Genomic DNA, 12333 nt, shown 5'->3' with positions numbered 1-12333 from the left:
AGGTGTTCTAAAGAGACTGTAGAAATACACTGTGAGAACCATAGTGGTCTAATGAGACTAGTAATAATGCACACGATATGGACCAAGGTGTTTTAATTAGACTAGTAATACACTATGAGAACCAAAATCATATGGTCTTGCACTATTAGGACTAGAAATACACTGTAGCAACCCCCAAAAATGGTCTAACACTCTTGAGACTGTACAAATACACTTTGATTGCCACATTTCTTGGGACTGTAGAGGTACAATTTAACAACCAAATCTAGGATCATCCATGCAGAAATAAACGGAAAAGATAATGCATGATCACCTACCAAAATTAGAAGCCCCTTTCGGGCCACAACTCACAAGCAGTGTTAAAGGTCAGATAGAACTAAAATGTGCATGCTCAAAATGTACCACTTGTTCAACTATGATAATGTGAGAGTGAGGATTGGAGATTCAAGCTGGTGATGAAGTGAGAGTGAAGATTGGAGATTCAAGCTGGTGATGAAGTGAGAGTGAGGATAGGAGACTTATTCAGTCCAGGTCATGATCATGAAAATATGATCTGTCTTGTCAATTTATTCTTTAAAATGAATGATATTTTTACCTTAGTTACAGACATAATTTAATGAGAACAAATAGTAACTTGTTGATACTCACAGTCATTCAACATATCAATACAAAACTGATTGGTTATCAAGCCAATCACCAAACAGAAGGGAACTAAAAATGACACTACATTAAGTCACTAATCCAAAACCTTTATATATGAACTGAAACAATACAATATCAAGTGACTAATCCAACACTAAAAATATACTATATCAAGTGACTAATTCAACAGTAAAGAAGAGAGAACTGAAAACAATACTACATCATGTGACTAATCCAGCACTAAACAGGAGGGAACCAAAACAATGCTAGATGAAGTGATTGATCCAGCGCCATTATATAAGAAATGAAAATAATACTACATTGAGTGACCAATCGAACATAAAACAAGAAAACTGCAAACAATGTTAGATCAAGTGACCGACACCAACAGCAAACTTGAGGGGACTGTTAACAATATTACATCAACTGACCAATCCGACAATAAACTGGCGGGAACCGCAAAATACTATATAATGTTTCCAATCCAACACCAAATTGGAGGATAATGCAACCAATACTACATCAAGTGACCAATCCAACATCACCACACTGCAAGTGAATTCTAATGTGTCTGGAACATCCTGGTGAAGTATGATCCATATGTCTGCATTCTTAAAGGAATGTGTAACATACATTTAAACATGCCGTTTAGTAAGGACTGTTCAAGAAGCTTTATCCTAAGTATATAAATCAATCACTGATTATTTAATTTTTCTAGGCTGTAAGACTTTTCCAGAACTCATTCAATGACATTACCTTTAACCAATCTGCTCATTCAATTAGTCATTTGCAAGCACTTTGATTTTAGTTGCTTTATTACCTCTGTGATATCAAGCATTCAAAAGGATAATAATGTAATCTGCAATGTGCAATAATGTGAGAGGACACTAATGTTAAAGCCACATTAATTGTAGTTATCTCATTTTCAACATTATTGCTTCACATAAAAAGGAAATGTTACAATATTACTAGTAAACTTTATTAGGAACTAGATGGTGGTACTCCAGAAAAAAAACCAGTTCTGCTGCCAGCCGCTACTGTGTGTAATATTTACAGTAAATTCAGTTTATATTCTTGCCATGAACCTTGATTAAAAAAGAAAAAAAAAAACATAACTACAGTAATGATAGCACATTACTAATAGTTAATTGCTCACATGATAATCATATGGTAACACTACAGATGCATGGTTAAGCAGTAATTACATAGTATGATTGTAATAATATGGTTGTACAGAAATTATATGGTTACATGAAATGATATCTATTTCAAGCATATGCAATGCAGACAAGACAAAAATTGACAATACAAACCTGGAATGATAGAGTAAAGTGTGTGCTGGAGAAGTTCAAAGTGCATTGCAGTGCACAGAAGGATACTTGACATGAGTGACATGTATATTCTACAACAAGTCGATGACCAAATGAGACCATATACCAATATGTAACTGATAGAAAACACAAATTATGAACACTAACCTGGGCTGACAGAATATGGTAGGTCACCAGGAGCCTCTTGCCCATATGCTGCACCAGATGGCTCTGATTGCTGAGATTCTGTAGCTCCTGACTGAGGGTAATATGGAGTTGAAGCTGGGAATGAGGACATTTGTGTGGTTTGAGTTGAACCTGAAAAAAATGGGAATGAGGACATTTGTGTGGTTTGAGTTGAACCTGAAAAAAATGGGAATGAGGACATTTGTGTGGTTTGAGTTGAACCTGAAAAAAATGGGAATGAGGACATTTGTGTGGTTTGAGTGGAACCTGAAAAAAAATGGGAATTTCGATCGAATCTGAAATTTGATTATTTGATATTTAATTTAAAAGGGTTGAATGGGAATATGCATGCTGACATTGTTGGTAATTTTCCATACAATGTTTTTCAAATTATTTATAAGATGTATAAATAATAATGGGTAACACAAACATATTTAACTAAACTAATTAATATTTAATTAAACTATTTAACAGTATTTACAGTTAAAGTATTTATTAAGTAATCATACCAAAAAATTAATTGATATCTACAATTATACAAATGATTAATATTTACCATTAAAACACTTATTAAGTACAAAATTTGCAAATGTCTGATAAAAATTTTTTTAAAATATAAAGCAAGAGTACAACAAATGTTATATGAAAACTCCTTCAAAATATGGTTAGTTGTTTGCATATAATTACTACAATACACACTGATGACATATGAAAAGACATGTACGGATATGAACGTTGAATACACATGAAAAGACAAGTATGGACACGCACATTGAATAAACATGAAAAGACAATTATGGACTTGTACACTGAATACACATGAAAAGACCAGTATGGACTTGTACATTGAATACACACGAAAAGACAATCACAGACAGGGTTCTGATAGTACCATTAAGTCAATCTTCACCGTATTTGGGGTTCATTCCCAAAATAAAATTTCACCAAGACTTGAGATGTTATTCTGTGCTTAGTTACATAAGTAGTAGACCTGATTGTAAGTAGAGGTATGCAGCCTGCTTGTATGGGATGAAAGGGTCACAGGAAGCACTTAAGTGTACGTTATGGAATATAAAGACTGACTAGTTGACTAGTTAGTTTTATCATCAATTTTAATAGAATATGTTAAACATGGAAGGCTTGATATATATAAAAGGTTTTTAAAAGTGGTTAAAACTTAGCATTTAAGAATGAAAAAAGTAATAGCAATTATATCAAACAGCAATTACAGAGAACATACAACTATACCATAAACAGTTTGCAGTAAAGTGTATACTTTATTAATGTATTACTGAAAACAATTAGATTTGTAAAAACTGTTCATATTAGAGTGGTAACACTTCAGCTGCTATAGTTACAAAAGAAGCAACAATACAACAAAAGATGAATACATGGGCACTATCAGTCTGGCAGTATGGTGTATCCTCCAAGGAAATTGCTATTTTCCTCCATTATTATTCAATTCAGCAATAAATTGAACATAGTTTTTTATACTAATAATTACTGATACATTATCCATTGTTAACTGCTGGGCTACAATTGGGCTATTAAATATGAGGCTGCAAGTCAGACAGCTTTGTATAATAACAATGATACCTTCTCCAAACAGAATCTGAAATTATCGATTATCAGTTGTCCGATTACGAAAACTTCCTCTCTGAATTAATTGTTGGGCTACAAATGGGACTGTTAAATATTATACTCCGTCAGATGGCTTCATGAATTGTGAATGATGCCTAAACATGCATGTAATCAATATGTCTCTTTGAAATGATTTCCTTTTGTCCAAATATATAATCAACTTATTGTATGCTCATTTTTTTCTCCGTTAACTTTACATTGTCAGAATCATTCAGTATTTTAAGATATTGCATACTTTCATATTGCATTCATGTGCATAAAGAAACTTCTTTCTATTGTTAACAAACAATGGATGCAAACGCCAGCACTTTTGATTTGCAAACAAATCATGTACACTCACGTAGTAGGCGCTTTATGTTGTGGTTGTTTAAATTTGTTTCTGAATAATGTAAAGCAGATGTTTCCTGGACTGTCACATACCAGCTGCTTTGGCACATTCCACGTTAATATTTTGATACAGTGTTTCGGATATAGCCTAGATATACAATGGACGCAATAAATGGTCCTTACAAATAACATAACAAATAGCATACAAGTGACAAGGCATAAACTGTCTTCTTTAGCTGGTGATAAGAATGGCAGCAAAAAATATACTTACAGTTTTACATCCTGAATTCCTCAAAATGTACTTTCTTAGTTCTACAAATCTGAATTACATGAGCCATGTCATATGTTCTCAATCTTGATTACTCATTTCGAAATTGTAAAGTATTTTCAAACATAAGTGCAATTACATCCTCCTTACTGCACTCAAAATGAAATAAGCATTAAATTCCATAGCATATTTTTGATAATTGCAATTGAAAAACTTCATATTATTCCCCACATTATGATTTCAAACATTCAATGACAGAAACAGAAACACATTGCAGATGTCAACACGCTTCTCCCTCGCTTCTTCAATCTAATGTATTTCATGTGGAATTGTCACATATAAATCCAGTCCATAATCATAAAATTTTGTAGAATCAAAACAAATACCAATATCTACTCATTCCAGATCAAATGGAAAAGTTGTTCTAATGCGCATTCATTCACAATATGACTCCAAATTTCAATTTTAACTACACACTCCATTTTCTTTCGAAAATTTTTGTCGTGCATGCGACTAAGTTCAAATTTATCTGGGCGGAGTTATGTGCACAGTAATAATGTTGTTGTGTAATGATGAATCTGCGCTTGTGCATTTAGTTTGGAATACGGCATACATTTAGTTATTTTGTTTCTTGTTGTGTATTTTGTTAATATAATTAAGCATTAGGTAGAAAAAAAAATGAGCGTATAATAAAAGGTTACTGCATTTGCATGGGAAAGCATGAACTCGTTTTGTTGGATGGATATACTTCACCCCCAAGATCGTGCAGTATTTACAGCCAAAAAACTCGTTCATATTTCCCCATACAAATGCAGTAACCTATAAATACAGTCTATTCCGAAGATTCTGATATGCAAGCTGAATATGAACAAAAGTAAAACATTTTCATGAAAATGGAAATCAATGTCAGAGGTAGTCAAATATACCTAATGGAAATACACATATCAATTACATAATTTTGTGAAACAAAAGCAAGATTTATTGGTACTTTTGTTGACTGTCACACCAATAAGTCATGTTGCAAGCAAACCTGTGTTATTTCTGTCATGTGACAAGTCCACATATGCATATTGGTCTGTTTACAAAATGTCATTCAGCTGATTCAATGAAGGTTGCATCAAGAGGTAATTAAATAGCTACATTTCCTAATGCAGAGAACAAATGTGTTTCACATCATTATAGTGTACAGGAAAGGTCTAACAAATGAAGATTTCTGATTGTGTTTTATATCATTCAGTTCTCCCTTTAGTATAAAATATATCGTTCAGTTAAATTGGATTAACCGTACAATTATATTTTAACAAAAAAGCTCATTCCAATTATGCTTTATGAGAGATTCTTCACTAATTGCTAAGAGATAATATGTACAGTGTTTACTCAGTTTGCAACGAATCTGACCCTGACACTGATAATTGAAGATGGCCAACACATTTACCATAAAAATCCAATTAGTGCTGGGTAATTAGACCTGTAAAAATAAATCAGATTATCAATCTTAATCTATGGTCAAATACTACATACATGTATATTCAGTGATATCCTGAGTCCACCTGTAAACAATATAGAACTGGGTTTGTCATCACATACTGCACTGGCATATCAGGGTCACGTTTGCTCTTCTGATTACTCTAAAAAAAGCATACACACAGGCTGGCCAGTACATTATGCAGTGGCAGATCAGTATCATGTTTGTTCTACTGGTTACTCCATACAAAAGGCATAGACACAGACTGGCCAGTGCATTATGTGGTGACAAATCAGGATCATGTTTGTTCTAATGATTACTCCATACAAAAGGCATAGACACAGACTGGACAGTACATTATGTGGTTGGTGATCAGGACCATGTTTTTCCTACTGGTTACTCCATACAAAAGGCATAGACACAGACCAGCCAGTGCAATATACACTGACCAATCAGGGTCATGTTTGTTCTACTGATTACTCCATACAAAAGGCATTGACGCAAACTGGCCAGTGCATTATGTGGTGACATATCAGGGTTATGAATGTTTTACTGATTACTCCATACAAAAGTCATTGACACAAACTGGACGGTACATTATGTGGTAGGTGGTCAGGGTCATGTTTGTCTACTACTTAATCCATCCAAAAGGCAGAGACACAGACCGGTCAGTGCATTATGTGCATTATGTGGTGGCTGATCTGGGTCTCTGCAGTTTGCAGTTGGAGAGTACATACAGTAAGCGATTTCTACTAATGATTCACAAAGGTCTTTAAAAGAGACAGAATGTGTAAGGTAGAAAATAATAACTTTTACATAAAATATACTTATGATAATTTTATTTCCATTACATGTTCTATTGACTGGTAAGGAGAATAAGACAAACCAGTTGCCATCTTCATTCCTTCAAGACAGATCAAACGATCAGACACTTCTGATCAATATGAGATATTCACCAGTATTTTCTAGGACAAGGTCCATCACATGTTTGCCGGTGTCCGAATCTTTTGCCAGTATTGCTTTGGATAAGATCATTACATGTATGGCATGATCAACATGAGATCTCAGCCTGAATTTGTTGAAACAAATACATCAAAAGTATACCATTTTCATGATCTGTATCAGGTCTTCACCTTTATTTCTTTGCATACATACATCACAGATATATCGCTTTCATGATCTATATGAAATCTTCACCAGCATTTCTTTGCAACAGATCCTCCACATGTTTCACAAAAGTATCATATACAACAGATTTTTTAACAAAATTCAATGTTGAGATACCTCTGTGAATATGATGTATCATATAAGTAAAGACAGGAAGTTTACAGGTTTACTTCAAGTCAGAAGTGAATGGAATTTCCTGCTCTCATTCGTAGAGAGCTGCTGAGCTACTATTAAGGCTACCATATTTATGTAGCCATTTTGTAAGTCATTTAGTCTCTCTTCTTTCTTTTGGTCAGATTCCATTACCCAGGAAATGGTAATTATCATGCATATATTCAAACAAGAATGTTAAAATGACATTCTTGCACCAAGATTAAGGTTGCTGGTTTCAGAGAAAGTGTGAGAATTTAATGACATGTGAAAAAAGCTGTATTAAAACTATATTAAACATTGACTATCTATTTTTAGTAAGCCATTACCCAAATATCTGACTGATTATGCCAGCCCGAATTTTAATACTAGTACAGCTCTCCCTTATTATGACATGGTATTAGGGGTCATCACAGTGTTTCCCTTTACGCACATTTGTTGAAAATTGATGCACACATTTTGTTGCCGTGCGTTTTTTTGACACAAAGGATTTGCATAATGCAATCAGGATTTATTTAATATCTAATGCATTGGACGAGGGGTGGCATCGTGTATACTTCAAGCATAGGCATTGACTGGTTCCCTGCTTTGTTTACTGCCTGTGTTGTGCTCCTCTATTCGTATAGCGGAGTGCAACGCAGGAACATAAGAAATAAGGAACCAGACTAGCATAAGCAATGTTATGACGTTGTAGCTTCCCCATATCTCGAGAGCTCTCACATGATTTCCATCGAGCTCAGCAAGATGCCACCTCGATGAAAATATTTTGAAAATTTGTCAGTACAGTTTTTTACCATCAGTTTTACACCCCTGGCTGATACACTGCGCCGGTCATCCATCACCACTGGAAGTGTTAAGTATGGATCTGCATTATAATGAGAACAGTGGTATGTACATAACCATGTTATAATGAGAACAGGGGTATTTACCAAAAATGAACTATAGTGGGAATGATCAAAATTGTCAAACAATAGTGTTATAAAAAGGAAATAAAGTTAAAACATGAAGCTAAATGATGTTTTCTTTCAACCCATATTGCCATTTTGGGCTCCATAGCAGTACCATGTTGTACGTCTAGAACCATGTTTAAACAACATAAGTCACAATGATGGAGAACTGCACATGTTTTAGTAAGTCAGATGGTGTAAATAAATATTAAGAATGTGTGAAAGGAGGTGCAAATTAAATGCTGTCTCATCAAATCTTAAAGGAGACAGCAGAAAGTCGTCATATTCACATTTGTTAGAAGGTTAGTAGTAACAGCTATTTTAGCAGCTGACCTCAAACGAATATTAACACATACATGCATGCAAGCAAATATTCATGGATATGAAATATTTAGAATACAAATATCCAAAATATATGTTCCCAAATTTTTGTTCTGCAAACAAGTAATCATTTATATTATATATGCCCTTTCTACACTGTTCTTTGTTCTACTGATTACTCCTAAGAAAATGCATAGACCAAGATTTGCCAGCACTGTGTTGCTTATATGGGTCTATGCAATTTGCAGTTGGATCTGTCTTACAAGTAAACAAATGGTATGCATATAAATATGTGGGACTGACAAGACCAAACTAAGACTAAATCAAGATGACAAACTGCAGTGGGGATGCACATACAAGTTATAAGTGTATAGTACTGAAACAAATGCCACTAATTCACACATGGAAAAGTAAATGCTGCTATATTTCACATGAAGGAAAAAACATGCTTGTAAAATGTATGTTATCTCCCATGAATTATCTATCAGAAAAGCAAGTTTTCTTACATGGAATTTGTAACACAATATTATTGCCACTGCATAACATTTAAACAAAAATGTAGTCTTATTGTTTTGTAGGAAGGCAATTTTTTTGTTGTGTAATTTAATTTTTTTAAAGAATATTTACCAAATCATATTAACATTAGGAATATAACCCTGCTACCTCCTGAATCCAGCCCTGCTACAAGAAGAAAAATTTGTCTTGTCTGTTTCTATCATATTGACAAAGGGCATTAATTCTTGCCCATTACCTCCCTTTGCCACCACCAGATGTAAACAGTTTTAGGGTGTGTTAACTAAACATGCAGATAGCAGGGTGGTTGGGAGGGTCTTCAGGTAATGAGGTCAGGTAAGTATGCTTTAGAAAATCAACTTGTTTTCTTCTTTCAACACATTCCCCAAAATCACATTAAGACTAGCAGAGTAGGTAACAGGTGGAGACAATCCTGAGCATCCTACTCGGGTATCATTTTAGGGAAGAATGACTGGATTTCCCCATGAGAATGATGAACTGTTCTCTTGCTTAAAAAACAATGTATGTGGTCACATGATCCATGTCTGATAGGCTATCAGGTTAAGATGATTATGTGAAGCATTCTTACCATCAAACTTCACTGGTGAATCCAGCAAAGCTAAGAGGCTGTGTTGGTTTAATTAGGTCAGATGGACATCTGGGCCACAGCCACATGACTAAATTCATATTATGTCTTTCAGAAAGTAAATCCCTGAGATAAAATATGCAGAAGATTGACCCTGCATGCCAACCTACAGCTTCTGTGATGTCTTGTATTGAAACATTGCATTTAAACATGAGGCTCAGAAAGAAAGCTATAATTTCACAAGCTGAAATTTTCACAAAGCAACTTTTATCTTTTGAAACATCAGCCATAAAGACTGCACTTGAGAGGTAATATCCTGCTTTGCTGCCTTCATGGGAAGAATGAGTGTTTTACTGTTGCCCAAACCAAAACTGGTATCAGTGCAATTTACATATTGCTTGAGGTCCTGGACAAAATCTTGCATGGCCACAACACCTATGTGTTCTCTTCATGATGAATCAGCTTTTTCCAGGCTGCTACAAGGTGTTTTTAGTAGTTGTTATCTGAATAAAAATGATGGAAATTATGTTGCCTTGACTTTTTTAATGAAAATTATGACATTCACTTAATATGCTGATTTTATTTTACAACATTATAATATTGTTTTCTGTTTTCTGTTCAGATCACATATTAGACCTCTGATGTCATTGACATGTAGTTTGCGAGATTTGTGTAGTCATTTGACTAGGCCTGTAAATGGCAACATCTAGGTCAAATTTCATCAACGCTGATAACATAAATCATATTCCAATTGATTGCAGGTATATCTCACAGGTATACATGCAGGTATATCTCGATGAAAGGTCGTTAAAGTCTGCTAGGTCAGCAAGTAAGCGACTATCCTTTGTCGACACCTAATGGTGTCGGTGAGTTCCAACTTTTCAATAAGCAATGGACTATGACCCTACACCCCAACAAAAATGTCCAAATATAAAGAACGGGGTGTTAAGGGTCAGAGGAGAATTGGATTATTGGCATGTGTAGGAAAGCAACTGGCATAATCTAGTGATGGAGATTATATTTTTGCTGTAGCAAATGTAGCAATATTTATACCCATATAGACTCAGTTTGGGTTAAATATCTAGAACAACCATTTAGCATGCTGTGTTATTGTCTTTGCAAGTAAAATAAACTGTCCATTCCCAGTGAACAAGACTACCCTTTATCAGTAAGTGCATGTACACTTCCTGTAGTTATTTGGCATTTGGTTTGTTCATTGTTCATGCCATCATTCCTTTGAACTGCTCTGAAACTTCTGTCAATGAGAACAAAAGTATTTATGACAGAGAAACTGGCATTTCCTGTAATTAGATAATACCATTTCACAATATCCTATGGGTAGTCTCATTTCAAAAAGGACAATTTACAAATTAGGCAGATGTGATGCCACACATAATGACATTATACCTAGAAATAGCCTGATGTGGACAGTGTATCAAACAGTACTGAAAAACATAACATGCCTACTAAGTTTCACTATATTGATGTTCCCAATGTGAAATTACCTAACAGCATAATAATAGGTCACTTATGCAGCTGAAAGGGGGTATTACAATGTTATCAACATAAAAGTGGAAATCAGCTACTATCTTGTAATACATGCAAAAAGGTCACTATAGTGGTGTGCAATGCATTTGTTATAACTGTCAGATGTTATGTACACGGTTTGGACTAGCTAATAAATGGTATATAAACTTTGGACTTGGAGACATAATCAAGTTTATGGCAAGATCATCAAACACAGAAATGTTGGGAGTAGTATTTCTCTGTATAGATATTTCTCAACATTATATTATGGCATGCATTCTTTAAAATAATTATATTTTGTTGACTGATTTGCCTTCTCATGACAATTTGGTCACATACTAATCTTTTAATACCTGAAAAGTTAATTCATGAGAAGTCTTTTATTGTGCATAGTTTTTCTCTTCATAAAAATTCAAATAATGTTCCAAAATTCCTCCACCAGAACAGTATCAACAACTATGTGGCCTAAGATTCTTCTGACGACTTATATTCACCTGTCAGTTTATAATTAAATGGAATGCACAATGAAATGGATGAACAAAGGGAGGTAGGTCCATATAGGTTGGTAGGTTAAAGTGTAGGCATAAGAAAAAAAGAAAAAGGAATGAACAAACAAACGAAGGAGCAATTATAATGCATGCAAGAAAAGATTAGGAAACATATGAAATATATCAATTTACACTAAATGGGAATAAATAAGATGACAAAAAAGGACCATATGATTTTGGAAAATTTTATGGAAACCAAAATTATCAAAAATTGAAATAAAACATGCCAATTAAAATAGTAAAGGAAAGCTATTATTTAATGGGGTCTTTATTTACTGTTTCATTAAACCAAAGAATGCAACAGGTATCTTCATAGCCGATAAATCACTAGTATCCCCCATCCCAAATTTTTAAGTCTATTAAGCAAGTCTGTATTTGTAACTACTCAATTTGTTTAATATTTTGTATTTTTGTGTCACTTTGTGCACATTGATGAACAATGTCAGTTGGAATGACTCTGCCAATGCTGTGACGTGTAATTAGCATGTAAGTAACACTGCAATGACATGCGGTTCTTGGGACAATGAATATCATAATTAAAAGTAGAAGTAATTGTTCATTCAGCGATATTAATTGATAATTGAATATCTCTCCTTGTATGTCAGCAAGATCACAATCATCAGATAACTGAACAATACAGATCACTATCTTCATGAAACCTACCTCTCTCTCATACACTGGCCCTGGAGCATGTTTTATTTTGACCATATTTACCAAATTAGCTGGACATGTTTA

The 12333-nt window shown here is 34.2% G+C and overlaps 1 long non-coding RNA gene across 1 annotated transcript in view; it reads right to left on the bottom strand.

Moving 5' to 3' along the window:
- The window catches only part of LOC149790480 (uncharacterized), a 32428-nt gene that overhangs the window by 3351 nt on the left and 16744 nt on the right, over positions 1-12333 (bottom strand). Inside the window, exon 4 of the long non-coding RNA XR_016423620.1 lies at positions 2121-2270. This is a non-coding gene — a long non-coding RNA (uncharacterized LOC149790480). The remainder of the gene's footprint in view (positions 1-2120; positions 2271-12333) is intronic.

Source organism: Sinohyriopsis cumingii, chromosome 10 (genome assembly GCF_028554795.1).
Source record: "Sinohyriopsis cumingii isolate HCF-2022 chromosome 10, ASM2855479v2, whole genome shotgun sequence".
Lineage (NCBI taxonomy): Eukaryota > Metazoa > Mollusca > Bivalvia > Unionida > Unionidae > Sinohyriopsis > Sinohyriopsis cumingii.
The sequence above is the reverse complement of the archived record's forward strand: the minus strand, read 5'-3'. Positions and strand labels throughout refer to the sequence as shown.